Genomic DNA, 19,809 nt, shown 5'->3' with positions numbered 1-19,809 from the left:
AAAATATGATCAGAGTCCACCAATAAAATTGAGCCAGAGGAGGAGAACTTATGCACTGCAATATACGAGTTAACTGTTAAAGTTTGGGGGGGGGGGGGGGGGGGGCGCATTTGGTTGCACATATAACTCATGTAAAATTGGCAAAGCCAGCTTAAACAATTATGGACTTTTTTGTGTCAAGAGGTTGTGTGATCCATTGCATCCTTTCTCAAAAGAAAAACGTCACAGTAGGTTGGCCCAGACATAACACTGCCACATTCTCAAATCAAATTAACAACAAGTACAAGTTTTTGCTTCAGAGATAGTAGGAACTGCAGATGCTAGAGAATCTGAGATAACAAGGTGTAAAGCAGGATGAACACATCAGGCCAAGCAGCATCAGAAGAAGAGGAAGGCTGCCATTTTGGGCCTTTTTCTGAAGGGTCTAGGCCCGAAATGTCAGACTTTCTGCTCCTCTAGTGCTGCTTCGCTGTGTTCAGTCAGCTCGACACCTTGTTATCACAAGTTTTTGCTAATTGGATTTGTTCATGGGCCTTCAAGGAGCTTCTAAAGAATTGTGTACAAGGACAGTAATATGCATGTCATAAAAGATTTGACATTTTTATCATTGAACAAATTACTGCAAACCTGCGTGAGTAGTTTCTTAACCTGAAGGTGAGCATACTTCAGGTGAAAAGAGATGTTGAGAAGGAGCTTCCTTCAATGGTAACTTCAGCCAGTCAGGAATTTAACCCACATTGTTGGCATCACTCTGCAGCACTAAGTGGTCATCCAACTAACTGAGTTAGCCAAACCCAAAAATGTTGATGCTTTCAGTCCTAACAGTTGGACATAAGTCTTGGCTCGCTTAGATAACAGCTCGTGTTTATATATCACCTTAAAACATAGTAAATCACTTCAAGCACAAAACAAGAGCTATATCAGAGAAATACTGGCATCAAGCCATAATACAAAATAGGGGAGCAGATTACCAGAGATTTTGTCAAAAAGTAGGTTAAGGATATCTTTAAAAAAGGAGAAGAGAAAGGAGAGGTTTAGAGAAAAACTTCTTGGCCACAATTGGAGGAAATTTGACATATTAAAGTGTGTGGAGCTAAAGGAAGTTAGAGAAAGGAAAGGTCAAATTGGGAAATGTTTGAAAAGAAGAATGATGCAACACATTGCAAGATCTGGGCATGTAATTACATTGGCCTGCTTAAGTGCCTACGTCAATCATGTTTCCCTACAACTATCTGTGTTGAACTTAGTGCAGAAAACTACATTTGAATATACAGGTGAGAATGTCAAAATTGAAGCATTGATTAACTCAAAGTCAGTAAGCAACCACAGGGGTGATGAGTCAATGCAATTTTGAATGAAATTTAGTGCAGATTGAGACATAGGCAGCTGATTTTGGATAACTTCTGAGTTTGCAAATGGTACAGAATGACAGGTCAACCAGGGTGCATTGGAACAGTTGAGTCTAGAGATATCATAGACATGGATCAGAATTTCTGCAGAAGCTGAGCTGAGATAAGGATGGAGTCACACTTTGTTACAGAAGTGCAATTTTGATATTTTGATGGCACAGTTTTTTCTGATACTCATTTCTGGATTAGTTAGGACACCAGGATTCTGAAAAGTTATATTTATCCTCAAAACAGAGTTGCCAGATGGAGATGGAATCAATGGCTAAGAATACCTTTTTAGCTGGGAACTGAAGGAAACATATCTCCAAAACTAATTGGAAGAGACTTCTGAGCTGACATTCACTGCTGTATGTGCAGAAGTGTGACACTGGAAGAGTCAAAGAAAGTAATAAAAAAAGAGGTAGAATTAGTTTTCATCAGCATCCATGCAAATATTGATGCTCTGTTTTCAGATGTGACTAAAAGGGCAGCAAGTTTAGAGCAGCAGGGAAACATCTTTTGGAGATATTAGAGGTGGAGGTAATGGTTCAGGAGTGAGAAGAACACCCATAGCAAATGGTTCTCTGGCTACCACTGGATTGTTAAGAATGGAACAAAGAGTCCAACCTTGCTATATAGTACCATGGATTTGGAGAAGGATGGTGTGATCGGAGACTACAGACAAGTTAATAAGGAGAGACAGTATATCATTGTCCATCAGATAAAATGTGTCAATTGCAACTGTTTTGGTACAGTTGCTGCTAAGAGAATCTGACTGATTTCGCATCTGGAGTAATTCACGTAGTGGGAGACAATATGTTTCAAGACTTTGGAAAGGTAAGGGAGATCGGAGACAGGGCTTGTAGTGATGAATGGTCATGACTCTTTTAGGAGGGGTTACAAACAATGGCAGATTTGAACGGTTGGGAAGCTGCTATTGGAATACCTGAGGAGAGAGTTGTTATTCCAAACCAGCATGAAGCTGAGGATAAGACATTGTACGGTTAGAAGGTGGGTTACAGCTAGTAACGTTGAAGCTTAATAGGAAGAAAATCAAACGAAGGTCACCTAAAAAAGGTAAATGCATGAGGGAAGACACGCAAAACTAAACACAAAAGTTCAGAGAGAATTTTAAAAAGATGTTTGGTCCAGTGGACTGAGGGAAGCAGATAAGGTTGTTAGGTGGATGGTCTTAAAGTTAGTGACAGAAAGTTTGTGAGCTCCTTGTACTTGTTCTGGAGGGGATAAATATGACAGGAGAGAAAGGTCTAAAAAGGACAGTTTATAGTAGCTGCAGAAATTGTGATGAGTGGACAGCCACAGACTATACATTTGGGATTTTGAAAGTGTAGTTCTAAGAGAATTGGGATAAGAGTTTTTGTTTTCCCCAAGGACAGAATACAGGAGGTCAGATTGAGAAAGGGTTGGAGAGTGGACAGTGCAACATATGAGTGTTCAGAGAATTACATAACGGACACAGCCAAGGCATGGGAGATGATAAAGTCAAAGAGACAATTGTTTAGCATATTTAACAGAGTTTAGATGCAAGTATTTTTCTTACTGGTTTGAACAATTAATAACTGTGCAACCTTTAAAATAATGGTACAATGCATTAGAGGATCCTGCACTTTTCATAACATTGTGTGGAAAAATGTCATCTGATTTAGAGGCGACATTTCATTGCTGTACAACACCAGTGGAGGCAACAATATGACACTTACGCTTTACTAGTCTGCTGATCAATCAGCAAAGTGCAATTTGCACTTCATAGAAAATGTTCCACAGTTGCACAGCACCAGGGCCTGAGCAGGAAGTTTAAAAAAACTGACCCTAAGCAGCATATTTCTCCAAATTGGAAAGTGAAGTATCAGGGGTTTAGTGAGAGACAAAATTTTTTTTAAAAGTCACAAGTCACAACTTGGGGGCATGATTACTCAAAATTGTATCATTCTGGTGCAGTGGAAGAAAGGATTGGAGTCGGAAAAGCAGAGGTATAAGCAACAAACAGCACTTATAAATGCTATCAGCAAATGTGGTTGGCACAACATCATGGGCCAAAGGGCCTGACTGTGTTGTACTGTTCTATGTAAAAGGTGGCTGTGGTCTAGAAATTATTATGAACCAGGATTCTGAAATCAATATTTGGTGGCAGAGTGGATGAACATTTTGCCCACCCTATGGAACAGAGTTAGATGAGTTAAAAAGTGGCATGTTGGAGAAATTGGGAGTTTGCGTAGGGTGGTCCTCAGGTTTAAGCGCAGCATGCCCTGAAAATAAATCCCAATTTCAGAGTGTGTGTCACATTATCCTCTACCCAAGTGGAAATCTATTTTTGGTCTGATGCAACCTAATAAACAGTGCTTTTTTGTCAACCTTGGCTCTGTCCCAAAATTCTCACTTCCAGGTTAGAAAAGCATGTGTTAAAGTTCAAGTGCTTTATGTTGAGCACATAATCTAGGTTCATGCTTCTTTGCAGTTCTGATGGAACTGTCCTTCAGATGAGACATTTAACAGAGACTTAGCATCACTAATGAAGTAGGAAACAAACCTACACTCCTTGTTCAATTAGACAAAGGCCTTTTTCCAGTTATCTCACAAACAGTGCCTAAAATCAGAAGATCTGGTCATTTATTATTGTTGTTAGTGTTTAAATTGGTTTCTATGTCCCCTATTGTGACTACATTTGTAAAGTATGCCATTGGCTATCAGTGCCTCAGTCATCCTGAGGTCATGGAAGCTGGCATACATATGCCAATATTTTTTCTGGTAATGGCAAACATTACACTCACCATGTTTCTACACATAAGGCAGAACAGACTTTGGGACTCCAAGACAGCAAAATAATGCTCAGGCAAGCTGGCATTAGTAAACTGCTTGTTTATTAATCTTATTACTGTTGTATAATAAATACCTCACAGGCTGTGTATCTTCTTGAAGTAGCCTTTCCAGTAGTTTTATCAGCTCAATCCAGGCCAGTGCAAAAGATCACAGAAACTCCAAGGTAGTTCAGTGGGGGAAAAAAAATGTCTTCTGCTAGCTTTAATATTGGCTTTAAAATAATTATGTCAAAACCATCATTGTCCACAGAACCAGCATATGCTCATATTGGAATACTGAGGCTGGTTTGACTGTCTTCACAATTATACCTCTTCTAGAATGATCTCCAAATTAAGATAATTTTCATAGGCATACAGGTATCGGTAGACACATTTTAAAATAAATTTATATATATTGAAAACATTTAATTTATTAAGAAACTGAGAAATCCATTTTTAGCATTTTATTTCAGGTTATAAACAGTTGGATGACGAGACACTTGCTGCTTTCTGTTGTCCATTGTCTACCATTTTCACGTCACTACTTCAATAAAAAGATTTTTTGAATTCAGAGAAACAAAATTATATATTTATTATGCAGAGCTATGACAGTATATGGCAAAGTTTATGATTATGGAACGTGAGTTACCCAAACTATTCCATAACTGGCAAGACATACACAAACATGGGGCAGTACAATGGCTCAGTGGTTAGCACTACAGCCTCACAGCACTAGGGTCCTGAGTTTGATTCCTCCTTTGGGCGACTGTCTGTATGGAGTTTGCACATTCTCCCTGTGTCTGTGTGGGTTTCCTCCCGAAGTCCATGGACATGCAGGGTAGGTGGATTGGCTATGCTAAATTGCCCATAGTGTCCAGGGATGTTTGGGTTAGACATGGGGAAATGCAGCTATGGGGGAATGAGTCAGGGTGGGATGCTCTTGTTGGGCTGACTGGCCTGTTTCCATAATGTAGGGATTCTATGATCTGATCTTCTATATTCCATTATTGCTGCTTGATCAAACCAATTCCCTGAAATGAAGAGTGATAATGGGAACTGCAGATGCTGGAGAATCCAAGATAATAAAATGTGAGGCTGGATGAACACAGCAGGCCCAGCAGCATCCCAGGAGCACAAAAGCTGACGTTTCAGGCCTAGACCCTTCATCAGAGAGGGGGATGGGGTGAGGGTTCTGGAATAAATAGGGAGAGAGGGGGAGGCGGACCGAAGATGGAGAGAAAAGAAGATAGGTGGAGAGGAGAGTATAGGTGGGGAGGTAGGGAGGGGATAGGTCAGTCCAGGGAAGACGGACAGGTCAAGGAGGTGGGATGAGGTTAGTAGGTAGGAGATGGAGGTGCGGCTTGGGGTGGGAGGAAGGGATGGGTGAGAGGAAGAACAGGTTAGGGAGGCAGAGACAGGCTGGACTGGTTTTGGGATGCAGTGGGTGGAGGGGAAGAGCTGGGCTGGTTGTGTGGTGCAGTGGGGGGAGGGGACGAACTGGGCTGGTTTTGGCATGCGGTGGGGGAAGGGGAGATTTTGAAGCTGGTGAAGTCCACATTGATACCATTAGGCTGCAGGGTTCCCAAGCGGAATATGAGTTGCTGTTCCTGCAACTTTCGGGTGGTATCATTGTGGCACTGCAGGAGGCCCATGAATTTATTACCCTGAAATGAAGAAACTGTTTATCCAGTATGTCAACAAGGATTGACTCAGTTATACCATAGCCTACAGCCAAACTGATGTCATGATGTTAATATGGTCCAAATTTTATAAATTTTCAGTTCATTCATGGTTGATCATATTGTACCGGTTTGACTTTAAACAAGTAAGCTCTAGTGTTCACAGCATGACTAGCAAAAACAGAAAGAACTGGAAATCTGGCAGCATCTACGAAGAAAAGATCAGAGTTAACGTTTCGGATCCGGTGACCCTTCCTCAGATGTTTTCTTCACAGGTGCTGCCCAGGCCCTCTGAACTTTACCAGCAACTCCTGTTTTTGTTCCCGATTTACAGCATCCGCAGCCGTTTCGGGTTTGTTTTTCAGCCTGACTACCTAGTCACATCAAATTAACACGGTGTCGTGGTGCGACGTGGCTTTGAAACGCCGTTGGGAAGACGGTTTGACCGTTTTAAAAATCAAGGCGCTTTACAAAAAAAACAAAAAAAAATTGCTGGAGAAGCTCAGCAAAATCTGGGCGGCATCTGTGGAGAGAAAGCACGGTTAACGTTTCGGGTCCAGTGACCCATCTTCAGAACGGGTTTTATAAAATGCATTTTCTTTCCCACACGTTAAAAGCCTGAAAACTGTTTTCTGCACGACTGTTCAGGTATGTCTGAGAACAGCGAAGGTGTCTGTAACCACGCGCTCATCTTCAGATTGCTCCGTGTTAATACAAATAGAGTCTTTTTTTCCTCCTCGTTTTAATTCGCCATCCCTGCAGATACTTGTTAACGGAATGAGAAAGAAATGCTGGTCAGCCCCAGGCTAGCCGGTGTTCAGGTGGCAGAGAGGGAGGGCGAGTAAGAGGTAAAAAGGAGGAACAAAAGCATCATCGCCTGCAAGAGGACGTGAGAGACGTGACCTGAAAGAATGAGGCGGTGAAGGGTGCTCTGTCTCCCCGAGAATCATGAGTAATCCGGCGGCGGGGGCGGGGTGAATTACAGCAGGAAAGCGGAAATACACGGAGATAAACCGAGCCGGGGGATGACTTGGTCGGGCTTTTTGTCTCCTTACACAAGGACGCAGTTTCAATCTCCCTAGCAGCACCGAGCTGCAGTGTTTGTGTGACAGGGGCGGGGGGGAAGTCGAAGCTGAGAGCTTTCACATCAAACACAGCAAAATCAATGGGTGGCCCTGGGAAACACGCTCACGGCTCGTCTCCCACTGGCCAGTCTGCTAGGCAAAAGGGTTTATAAATTGGGATAGCAGTTGATCGGAGAGCTTTTTCAGTCCATTACACCTGTAAAGTGTTTTCAATCTATCGAGAGAAAAACAGACAGAAATGAACCCCTTCTATCTCCACGCTAAAACAATGCCATTGATTTTTTTTCCCGGGCCAGTCAGGACAATGGGCGCCTCGGAGGAACCACAAGGCAGTAATGTAATCAAATGATGCGAATACTTAAACAGGTCAAGCACTTTACAAATCAAATCGTTATTTTACTAAAAAGCGTTCTGTAGTGGAAGTAGTTTTACTTGAGGGTTCTAGTTGTCGCAGCTTTTTTCCGTGTACTCCATCGGATTAAGTCTTCGCAGAAAGACAGTGTAAGGTAGATACTTTTTTAAAGTTTGCGGAGAGACATTCTGCAGTTTAGCACAGGCGAGCATCGAGACCATGCTGTGCTGAGCTGGGTCAAATTCAATGAAACAAACGCTTCTCCGGCCATTTCCTCCTCGGGTCGTTCAGCACTGTGACCACCAGCCCATAGGGAGGGGAGGGGAGGGGAGGGGTGCCCACATTAACAAAGACGGACGATTTGTAAGGAGCAGCGAGTATTTCTACCGGCCTCTGGCTCCCGGAACCAACACCTCGCCATTTGCACGTTGTGTAAGATGCTCGTGGTCACCTTCCCGTGAGACGAACCCACTTACCAATTTAAAAAAAAACATCCACCTTGCATATTATCATCAAAATATAGTCACAATTTGGTCGCCGGAGCCCACATCTCACCTCAACGCCCTGCTAAATGCGATTTTTTTTTTGGTGGTGGGGTGAAGGGAAAAAAAATCGAGGATGTGGGCCATGGTATTTCATCTGTTAGACAATGCTGCTGTCAGTAACCTCCAAATTTAAGGTTTTAATAAAAGAGCGAGGATCCAGAATACATATCATCAATACATATACATATCTATGTAGCGCATCTCACCGGAGATGTACAGACCTGCTCACATGAAAGACGGATTTAAACGTGAATTTCGAATACTGAGTATAATTTAAGATATTGATGAGGCACCCTCCACAATATACCCCCCTTTGTGGCATTTGTCTTAGAAAAGGTAACACAGATGACCACAATGTATTCTCGAGTTATGGATTTATAGGCTGCAGGTCCTTACCTTGAGGTTTTAAATTGTTGCTCCCGACACGATGAGATCTGGCTGCCGATGATGCTCTCGCCACGCTCCGCTCTTATTCACACTGCTGCGTCAAGCCGTGTGCTCGCAGCTGGTTCCGCTGGGTCTTAGTGGCCGGACCGTTCATTTCCCATACCTCTCAATGGGATCTGCTCCCGGCCCCAATGATCGTCTCAACTATTCAGAACAAACGCTGTCCGTTCGTTCGAGCGATAAACAGAAGAGAAATTCTTCAGAAAGCGACAGAGAGAGAGAGAGAGAGAGACACGCACACACAGAGACAAAAGGCCCATACTTCCGCCACTTGTCACATATAATGCACTCATACAATCATGAGTTTGGAGCAAGTCAGACAACTTTCTGGCGGAACTTGTTTACCCCTCCCTTCCATATACATCTGAGGAAGATCAGAAATAAAATGAAAGCTTAATGGCGCTACTTCCGGACGTGGGGAGGCAATTGCCTAGTGGTATTTTCGCTGCAACAAAAACAAAGTTGCTGGAAAAGCTCAGCAGGTCTGGCAGCACCTGTGGAGGAGGAAACAGGGTTAACGTTTCGGGTCCGGTGATCCTTCCTCAAGATCTGGATTCGTATCCCGCCACGGCAGATGGTGGAATTTAAATTGAAGAAGGGAAACAAAATGGGTTGGAATCATTGAACTTTGAGTGCAGAAGGCTGTAATTTATGTAAATGAAAGACGAGCTGCTGGTCCTCCAGGTTTTGTTGAGCTTCACTGGAATTTTGCAAGAGACTGAGGACAGAGAGGTTAGAGTGGGAGCAAGATGAGGAATTAAAGTGACACGCTGTTGGAAGTTCAGTGTCACATGTTGGCACTGAATGGATTTGTTACTAACCTCCTTCTAACCTTTAACAATTCGGTCATTCTGCTAATGAGCATTTTCTCTCCCCAGTGAAATAGGAATGCACTGACAGAAATATATGGTGATTCCAAACTATATCATCTACAGCAATGTTACCTATTAGCACGCCAGGTAAAGTTCCTAGGGTTCGACTGAGCTAAGCCCTTGGATGCCAAAATTTATAGGAGGTAAAAATGACCCAGCTGTGCTATCTTCTACATAAATCTTCCAGATAATATCCACCACCCAGCTAACCCAGGTAGTAGCTGTCAATATCGTAACGATAATCAATGTTTACGCTTTCCAGCTTCCAGGCTACAGTTAGATAAAATATACCCTCTCACCCAGTGTTACTCAGTGAAGCAAGCCAGTGACTGATCTGCCAGAGCAAATTCCTTCAGAACATTAGCAATATTAGAGTCATAGAGAAATACAGTGTGGAATTGTTACAATATTTTAGAATTCTATTGTACAGCTGGCTTTACATGAATACAAGGAGCAAACAACTGTATGTACATAGCCAGCAGAGTCTATACTGTCAACATAATGGTGTAAATGGATAGGAAGAAGTATTACTCAATGTCCAACTGGTCTTTCATTATCCAAACAAATTTATGTTGGTCAATGCTACCCAGTAATTTACATGATGCACTCGTCTTATTTTACCAATCATCTGTGGCAATTTTATTTGAGGGGAATGTTAGAGTGAATCCCCAAAGACCCTGGACAATAACAAGAAAAGAAAGTGCTGGAGAAACTCAACACACCTGTTCAGAGAAAAACAGGTTTGTTTGACTCCAGCATGGCTGTCAGATCTGCTGCGTTCCTCCGGCACTTGCCATTTTTATTTCAGAACTCCAGCATTCACAGCATTTTGCTTTTACTTGAGTGTTTAACTCACTGCCATTTCACCTTGTGTGCTCATTTTTAAAAAGCTCTGCCATTGACTCTGGTAGGATTTCTGTTATAATCTTTCAGCTTGTTCACCTTCATTACTTTCTACTTTCCTTCTAATGTTTGATAAAGTGTCAAAAGTTACTTTCACAGCTACATCCCCTTCTTCAGTAACTCTCTGGCTTCACCATACCCCACACAGTTTCCAGTTGAAGTTCCATCCTTTATGTTTCAAACCCACCCAAGATTACAGCAATCTCTGATACATGCAACATTCCTAAAACAACTGTTTCTGCCACATCTTCAGATCCACATTCAATGCTATGCACCACCACATGCACACTCTCAGCTTCTCTCTTCATCAGCACCACCTCCCAATATCTCAAAGCTGTCCCGGTGTCCAAATCCATTTTGTTCTTTGTCTCATTCAATGCTTAAACAAAGAAAAATTCTCTTCTTTTCAGGAGTTAAAGAATGCAAGTTCCAGAAATTCCCAGGTACTGATGCCCCTCTGGAGTTCTAATTACCTCCCTTCCTCTCCAACTCCATCCCTTCTTGCAATCCCCTGTCTTGTCATTTAATTGCTACACTCCTTGACCTACCCCTGGTTGATGCTGAATAATCTGTGCTCAGCAAAGGTCATAATTTTACACTGCCACCTGAAAAAAATTCAGGCATGACATGTAACTGAATTCTTCTGTAATCTGCCTTCATGCCACTTCTTCTAATCCAGCCCCACAGATCCTTTTGTCAGTCTTCAGAATGGCTTCTCCACCTCGATCAGTCCTTCTGACCTTTTACCTGAACTTGATCTCATCATTGAGAACTGGAGTTCCAAAGGAAAATTATGCTGGACTTGAAATACTAACTCTTGTTTTTACCTCTTCCCTTGCTTGATATGTCCAGTACTTTCATGGATGCCAACTAACCAACAGTGCTGTTAGTTCTCTCCTTGATTCATAGCATGGGGCTTATGTTCCCTGCCTTAAAGCATTTCACTCCTTGAATTCTCCAGCATCATTTTACTGAGTAAACACTTTGATGCCCACTTCATATTTCAAATGTTCAGCTGTCTCCTAATTCCGGTTAATTAGGTTGACCTAATTGTTTAGGGGATTAGTGTTTCTCCATTTTCATTGAGTAGGAAACTTGCGCAGTTGGCAGCAGACAAGCTTCAGTGACTTCTTCCAAAAATATTTGTCATACACAGTCAATTCAGGAATGGCACAAGAATAACAATTTCTATAATTTAATATCTGTTGCCCATAAATATTCAAAGAGAGCCACTGGTTATTGGAATGTGGAGTTGAAATCATAATCGCATTAGCCATGATCTTACTAAACAGCAGAAAAGGCTTGAGGGGCCTTGTGGCCCAATTCTGCAGCTAATTTATATGTTTGTATTCCTGCACATCCACCATGGATGAAAAGCATGATTTACAGCAAGGCTGTTCCAAAACCTTAGTCTTCTTAGTTTAAAGCCATGGTTTCATATTTGTAGGAATTTCAGAAAGTGAAACTGTAGATTTCAGAAAGCTTTTTTGGCAATTACATTTTCTGGTTTACTCCCAACTTTTGTATTTTTCATATACAAGATATATAGCCTACATGGTTGATGGGGGATATCGGCAGTGGTCTGTGAGTTCATTATGTTTCTCATGATCAGACGTCAGAATTGTGTCTGCTTGTACTTGTTAATCTACTGACACATTCAATAGATTTGACATTTTCCATCAGCCTGTGAAATACAGTGCAATTGTGGAAAGTAGATTCATGAAAATTAGTTACTGTTATGAACAGAACTGATGGTTTTTGAAACAAATAGTTTGAATATTGAGAATTTGATTCTGGTTTTACTTTAAGACAGGGAGTTATATAAAATTACAAACTAGATTTTTAGGGTAATGAGACCAGAGGTTGGAAATCATGAAATAATAGAACTTTTATAAAACAGAATCAGGCCATTCAGCTCATCATGTCTGTGCTATTCTCAGCACAGGCAATGCTGTTAGTGCCACTCCCTTGCCGTCTCCTGTAGTACAGACAGATTTTTTTTTGTCTTAAAATGTCTATCAAACTCTTCTTTCCAGCAGTAATTGAATATGCCTTCACCAAACTTTCAAGACAGTGTTTCAGATCCTAACCATTGGCTGATTTAAAAGATTTGACCTCCTGTTATTGTTTGCCATTCACCTTAAAAGTGTTTTCTGATTCTCAATTGATACTTTTTTTTTCATTCGTGGGCCATGGGCATTGTTGGCTCACCAGCATTTATTGCCTGTCCTGAACTGTCCTTGAGAAAATGGTGATGAGTTGCCTTCTTGAAACACTGCAGTCTATATGCTAAAGGTTGAGGCTTTGTAGCAATTGATTTAACTGAGTAGCTTGCTAGACCATTTCAGAAGGCAGTTGAAAATCAACCACATTGCAGTGGGTCAGGAGTCACATATAGGTAAGACCAGGTGAGGATGGTAGATTTCCTTGCCTGAAGGATATGAGTGACCCAGATGTGTTTTTCTGGTCGATCAGCAATAGGTTCATGGTTGTCATTAGATTCTTAATTCCAGATTATATTTTATTGAACTCAACTTCCACCATTTGCTGTGATGGGATTTGAACCTGGGTCCCCAGAACATAAGCTTCTGGATTAATACTCTTGCAATAATATGACTAGGCTATTATCTCCCCATGTTTCTCCCTATGGGAAGAGTTTCTCCTTATCTGCTGTGTCAAGGCCTGTCATGATTTTAACACATTTATCAAATCTTCTTTCAAACTGCCCATCTCTGGTGAACAATGCCAGCTTCTCTAATCCATCCACTTAATTGAAGTCCTTTATCCCTACAATCATTCCTTAAATCTTTTCTGCACCTTCTCTGAAGCCTTCATATTCTTCCTGTCATTTGACAATCAGGAATTTAACCAAATACTCCAGCTGTAACAATTATCGGGTATTCTCCCTACTGGTCATTAAAAAAATGGTTTGCCCATGTTGCCTTTGCCAGACTTAAGTTCTTGACAGAACGCATCTACCTTGAATCTGTGTGATTTAAGACAAGAAATTTACAAATGTCTTAATCCAGCAGCTGCTAGAGAAATATCATGAACAATGGAAAACTGAATATGTGGCCTTCGCTGACGTCAACAAGACATCCGGCCAGTTGAGCAGAGCTGCCCACAGAAGCTGTTCGATGTGATCTCCTTTTTCCATGGCATGATGGGTAAGGTCAACTTTGAAAGGTCAACATCAGAACTCCTTGAGATCTGCAGTCGGGTCACAAGACATTCTGTTTTGGCATTGACAGTCTTTGGCGTATTCTTCTCCTGTGCCAGTCATATGCTTTGAGATTATCTACACACGGTGTCTACTTCAATATCAGAAATTATAAACCTATTCAGCCTTGATTACTTGAGAGATCTTAATCTCAATTCAGTGACACCTTTGCAGAAGTTCCCGGGGTAATGTCCTAGCTCTAAACAGCCTCATCAATGACTGAAGGTTCTGAGTCCTAATGCAGCCAGACCTGGACAAAATCGTGGCTTAGGCTAATAACAGGCAAGTAACATTTATGCCACACAAATGCATGGCAATGACAATTTCCAACAAGAGAGAATGTAACCATCACCTTTCTGATTACATCTTTCAGGTGTTATGAAAAACAGGAGGTTGGCCCCCACAATTGGGCTTTGTTGGACTCATTTTACTTTCATGAAATGAGAACAATGAGATTTTATACCCAGCAGCTTGCCAATTAAGTAATTAATACCATCTCCCAGGCTGTTAGCTAAAACCTTCATATTCTTCTTTTTCAGATTAATCAATTCCTTATTGAATGCATCACTTACACCTGCCTTCAACATACTTTCGGGCTGTAAATTCCACCTCTTAGCCATTTGCTGTGTGGACCATAAAACCTCAGAGCAGAAGTACACCATTGAACCCATCAAGTCCACTTTACATTCAATGAGATTGCTTTTGATTTGACAATCCTCAACTCTACTTTCCTGTTTTTTTCCCTATAAGCTTTGATTCAGTTTCTATTAAAAATCTATCTCAGCCTGAATATACTTAATGAACCAACTTCAACAGCCCTTTGTGGTAAAGAATTCCACAGATTCACTCTGTTCTGAGGCAAGAAATTCCTCCTCATCAAATTTTTTTTGTTTCTTTTTGTCTTCTATTGCTTCTTTTGTCACATACTTTAGGCCTGTATGCTCTTGATTGTACTCTGCTTCCATGTGTAGCCACAGTTTTTCCTCTCTACTCTGTCCAGATCCCTCTTGATTTTATACACTTCTACCAAATCTGCTGTCAACTTTCCTTTCTCAAAGGAAAACAGTCCCAACATCTCCAATCTTATTAATAACCGAAGTTCCACATTCCCAGTACCATTCATGTGAATCTTTGTTGCAATCTCTCTCACAGTGCTGAAGTTGAAGCTGAACCAGTATTTTATACAAGTTTAACATAACATCCTTTATACTCCTGCCACCATTAATAAAGTTTAGGATGCCAGTTATTTTATTAACTACCCTTTCAACCTGTCTTGCCTGCTTCAATTAATTATATACGGATATACCCTGTTTTTTCTATTCTTGCATCCTGTTCAAAATTTTGCCTTTTATTTTGTAGTGTCTTTCTGTGTTCTTCCTACCAAAATGAATCACTGATACTTACAGAATTGAATTCATCCATAATTTGTCCACCTATTCCACCAACTTGTCTATGTCCTCTTGAAATTCTATACTATTCTCCTTACATCACACAATACTTCTGCAAATTCTAACGCAACACCCTGTACACCAAGGTCTTTAATATATTCAGGGCAATTAACAGTGTAGCTGGACAATGAGCTGGGTCTTTGTCCCTGCATTCTCCAATCTTTCTGCTTTATTTTGTCAGTTTATAAAAAGTGCCTGTTCTCCCTAACTGTCTGCACTAGTCATTTACTATTAATTTTCAAAGTCCATTGTTAGTGATTCAATTTAAATGACATTTATACCAAGTAAAAAAATCTAAGTAATTTTAATAAAAAGCCAGTTCATTATTCTAATAGTAAAAGGGAAATTCTTAACTTGATTCCCATTTCCTACAATTTTGTTCTGTTCTCTCAAAGCCATTGAATTATGTTGAGGTGAAGTCTAAGTCACATAGTCCCAGGGGACCATAGGCTGTTCTCTCATAATAGAGAGGTGACTGGTGTTTTAATTTAACCTGAGGGTCAACAGGCTGCAGGCGAGGTTGCAAAGTTGGGGCCTGCATGATGACCTCAGGTGGAATGGGAATTGCTTCCATGGGTTGGTCTCCCTGCACCACGAACAAGGCTGCTCTTGAGTATTCTGCAAATGTACTCTTCATGTATGAGTCAAGGTTGCGAGCTTTGGCAGTCAACATGATCAGAGGGAGATCTTCCAGCTGAAGTCAATCTTGTCTTCATTCAATATCCAAATATGTATTTATTCCTACATGGAATACAAGTTAGTGAACAAGGTCTGGCAACAGTGTTTTCCCACTCACTATTTCAGAGATATTGAATCTTTCAGTGTCACTTTTACTGTTGTCTTACTTGAGATCAACCAATCCACCTGGGGAGAAAAGGGATCTCCCAGTGTGTGGTTTAAACACACATTTTGTTTGTAAGGGGCTGGCATCCTTGAAGCTGTTTTAATTTGGGGTATTTGATTAACTGATTTTAAAACAGCTACACATCTCCTTTACAAAGTGAGTTGAGAAAACCTTTTTTCAAATAATAAAAAGAACTGATGCTAGAAATCCTAGACAGACATAGAAATAGCTGGAGAAACTCAGCAGGTCTTACAACATCTGTGGAGAGAAAGCAGAGCCAATATTTTGGGTCCAGTTATGAAGAAGGGTTACTGGACCTGAAATGTTAACTCTGTTTCCATCTCCATCGATGTTGCCAGACCTGCTGAGTTTGTCCACTTATTTCTGTTTTTGTTTCAAACTCTTTTTTTTGTTACATGCAAATTGAGTAACAAAAGTGGCGTTACCTACAAAGAAGCAAAATTCATGTAATAATGAATCCATCCAATTGATGAAGAAAAAGGTAACTTTCATTATGATGCCTTTCACAACATCAGGATGTCCTGTATGGTGAGGCATTAAATATGCCATAAATGTGTTGTGACAAATATGGCAGTCATTTTTGTGCCACCAAATAAAGTCCAACAAACAGCAATGAGATGACGACTAGATTTTTTTGAACAACATTGGCCAGGTAAACTCCAATGTCTCCTTGCAACAGCAACTTCTACATCCACTGAAAGGGAGACGAAAGACATCATCAGCAACCTTCTAATTCGAAGATCCGAAAGCTGCTACAATGATTTCTCTTTTACTTTTTCCCCTGTCCTTTGTTTTTAAAATGACGTTGTCCCACAACTTGGATTTCACCTCCTCGGGACCTGGTCCATTGTTGTAACTGCGATGATTTGCAAAAGCAGAATTCTACAGGTGCCAGAAGACAAAGAAAAAAGAACAGAAAGCGCTACATGTACCTAGCAGGCCAGGCTGCATCTATGGGCAGAGAAACAAGATTTAACGTTTTGGGTCGGTGGCCTTTCAACCGAACTCGAATTATGCAAATTATCTAGCAGTATGAGTAGAGGATTGCAGCAAGAACTGCTATCGTTTACGCCCTTTCCTTTCATGACACACTTGTCGTTTTGTCAATATTAATCATATCATGAGAACTTTTTTTCTTGTCTTTGCATTTCTCTGAAGGAGCTTTTTTTAAAAATCCTTTCACTTTTTACCACAACGTTTAGTTTGTCTCTTTGTGCTTTCGCTCGGTCTTTTCCTTTGTTTCTTTGTTAAATTTCAAGAATTAAATTTGCTTTGCTCGTTCTTCCCTTTCTGCTTGTTTGCTTATTCATTCTGACTTCACGCGACTTTCCTAGTTTGTGTAACAGGAATGTCGTTGTAATTTATTGCGGGCGTTGTAGAAAAAGTACATGGAAGGAAATACCCAGTGCCTATAAATGAGTTGTGTATTCCTTTTATAGTAAAATACATCTCACTGCGCTGTGAATCAGCAGTCTTCCATTTCCCTTTCCACCACGCAAGAACGTACGATAATTTATCAAGAAAGACTCGATAAAACTGGATACTTTATTATTCCAGTCAGAGCCTTTTTTCCTACTTGTAAATTGTGAAATGAACTGAAACCTGAACGCACACGACGAGGTTTAGAAAACATATTCATCTCAGCGAAGCTCTGATGAAATTTTACGGAACCAAAGCATTGACTGTTTTCCTCACTAACGCTGCCTATCCCGCTGAGTGTTGCCAAACATCTTCTGTTTGAAGTACGAAAGGTTAGATGATGGATGGTCGTTCATGAGCACTTTTAAAATAAATGCTGAGGGACGTGCCTTTATTGTCGGGGGTGGGGGTAACTTGAACCTTTTTGACACGTGTATTCACAGTGAAAGAAATGACATCCCAGTTCTGTGAGAGAGTATTCTGTTGCAGACCTAAACGGAGAAGAACATGCAAAAGAGCTGATGCTTGCAGTTTCTCACGCATTTTCCGCTGTTTTTGGAAATGATCACTTACTGGCAAAGGGTTCATTGTTGGGAAATCTGGACCCAAAACAGAAAACGTGTGAATGCGTAAAGTGCTTTTTCATCAATGAGCAAGTCTTTGTGTATTTTTTTTAAAAATTGGATCTTTAGCATATCCTTGTTGTTACAGAGATTGGAGTCACATTGTGGATACGTGCAGACCAGCAGCTCTCTAAACAATTCAATACAAACAGCCTGAACATTAGCGAAGAGAGAGAGAGAGGGAGGTCTGTAAGTGTAGCCTCACTCCACTCCTCCTCTCCGCCTCCAAAATGATGGGGATAGGTCAAAGTGTTAAAATTCAGCTCCCTGTCTTATCTAATTAGGAATTATAGGCCATAAGACTATAAGCACAATTAGGCCTTTCGGCCCATCGAGTTTACTCCATCATCAAATCATGGCTGATACATTTCTCAAACCCATTCTCCTGCCTTCTCCACGTAATCTTTGATCCCCTTACCAATCAAGAAACTACTTATCTCCTGCGTATATTTTAAGAATCAACCACCAAAACAAAAGACCCAATAATCCAGTACAACTCAGTTTTTGATTTTTATATCAACCTGTTTAAGCGTTTCTTTACAACTTGAATCTAGGTCTAATGGCCCAGTGGCAAAGACGCTTAGCACTGTGCTACTGCCTTTTTCAAATATTTGTCTAATTAACCTTTAATAGAAGATCCTTTCGTAAAACCTTTGGGCTAATCGATATAAAATTAAAATACATTTCAACTGAGAGAATCATTATGGATGATAATCACTGAGACGACTAAGAAGAAGGATGAATTCTCTCAGCACTCTTGCTACTTATTTTCAACATGTATTGTGTTTAGTTGATTTATTTGAACAAAATATACATCTTACAAAGAAAACGGAACCATTGTTGATGGCACAAATACTCCACGCGTTCGGGGGACCCCGGAATGGATTTTTGACAGAAGCACCGCCGCGCGTCACCGTGGCAACGGGAAATTAGAGGCCTATTTGAACGGGCTTTGAATCGTTTTGTGACCAAAGAGACGAACTGAAGCATAATTGTGGAGTTACAGTGGCGGTTGGAGTGGGCGAGAGAGATGAGATTGGAGAGCGAGCTCAGAGATAAAGTCAGGTTTTTGAGGAGCTCGACATGATGCCGTTTCTGAACAAACTGATATGAAATCAAGGTTGCAAACTGTTTGATTAAGCATCATACAGTTCTCATGCAGAAAGTTGGTGTTGATCAGATTGTAACTGGGACTTAAAAAGCAATGAGTTCAGTCTTCGGACTATTGTTTGGCGAAAATCAATGCTGATCAAGAGCACTGGCTAGAGTTTATGCTACTTCCTGCTGTCTATCGGCATCTGGGTAAGGAAACCATTTCAGTTTAGGTGTGATGCATACTGTGAGGCTAACACTACGTCAACTTAGGGCTCGCAAAAATAATCATAAATTTGGAAAGATAACATTTGGTACTTACCTGCTGCCTGAGTCATTATTCCTAGTAATGAATCAAGAGCATTGATGAGGAGGATACCAGGGGTGGGAACCAGTAATAGCAGTAGTAATAATAAAAAAGAGGGGAAGAAGTGGTAAACTGAAGATTTGGCTGTTGGTAGAAGGAATTTAAAATATATTAATTAGATTGCATACGTAAAATATGTATTTAAATTCAAAAGTTGAAATGTACGTTTTAGATTATTTTTCTTACCATCAGTGTGAAGATGAGGGTTCTACTTCCAGTGAGTCTATTTAAATGGACACAGACCTCAATGGAAGAATCAAAGTAGCAAGAATAACAATGGATAGAAGAAGGCATAACAGTGTTCTGGTTCCATGACTGTTGGTGTTTATAAGCACTTAAAGTGAGGCAACTTCAACACAGGATCAAGATAACATAAAGTTGCGCACAGGGTTTCATAATGACAGTTCGAACTTGCCCATACGTACAACTGAGAAAGTCCTTGTATCGTAGTTTCTGTAGCATTAGTTAAACTCACCAGTGTGGCAATGGGAAAGTTGACATAGTCAGGTTTAAAGAGGGAAGACACATCTAGGATTCTACATTGAGTGAATCTGACGGAAATATATGATTTGGCATCAATTTCCAAAATATCTATCTTTCTAAATTGCAATTATGATGCCATCATTATGGTTAATGCCTGTCTGTGAATGCTATACTACGCTATCATTTACTTTTCAGACTTAGTTGC

At 40.7% G+C, this 19,809-nt stretch overlaps 2 protein-coding genes across 9 annotated transcripts in view; one reads left to right on the top strand and one right to left on the bottom strand.

Annotated features, from left to right (window-relative positions):
• Positions 1–9,017, bottom strand: part of LOC125463821 (monocarboxylate transporter 4-like) — a 41,574-nt gene extending 32,557 nt beyond the window's left edge. For 3 of the 4 annotated variants that reach the window (XM_048555570.2, XM_059653715.1, XM_048555571.2), the window contains exon 1: positions 8,262–9,017. The gene's annotated coding sequence lies outside the window, so the exon portion shown is untranslated. The remainder of the gene's footprint in view (positions 1–8,261) is intronic. The other variant, XM_048555569.2, reaches the window with a different exon arrangement.
• Positions 9,018–17,330: 8,313 nt separating this feature from the next.
• ccdc57 (coiled-coil domain containing 57) overlaps positions 17,331–19,809 on the top strand; it is a 175,027-nt gene continuing 172,548 nt past the window's right edge. For 4 of the 5 annotated variants that reach the window (XM_048555365.2, XM_048555363.2, XM_048555364.2 and 1 more), the window contains exon 1: positions 18,551–18,964. The gene's annotated coding sequence lies outside the window, so the exon portion shown is untranslated. Of the gene's footprint in view, positions 17,372–18,550; positions 18,965–19,809 lie in introns of those variants that run through there. The other variant, XM_048555362.2, reaches the window with a different exon arrangement.

The sequence above is a fragment of the Stegostoma tigrinum genome, chromosome 22 (assembly GCF_030684315.1).
Source record: "Stegostoma tigrinum isolate sSteTig4 chromosome 22, sSteTig4.hap1, whole genome shotgun sequence".
In the NCBI taxonomy this organism is placed as follows: domain Eukaryota; kingdom Metazoa; phylum Chordata; class Chondrichthyes; order Orectolobiformes; family Stegostomatidae; genus Stegostoma; species Stegostoma tigrinum.
The sequence above is the reverse complement of the archived record's forward strand: the minus strand, read 5'-3'. Positions and strand labels throughout refer to the sequence as shown.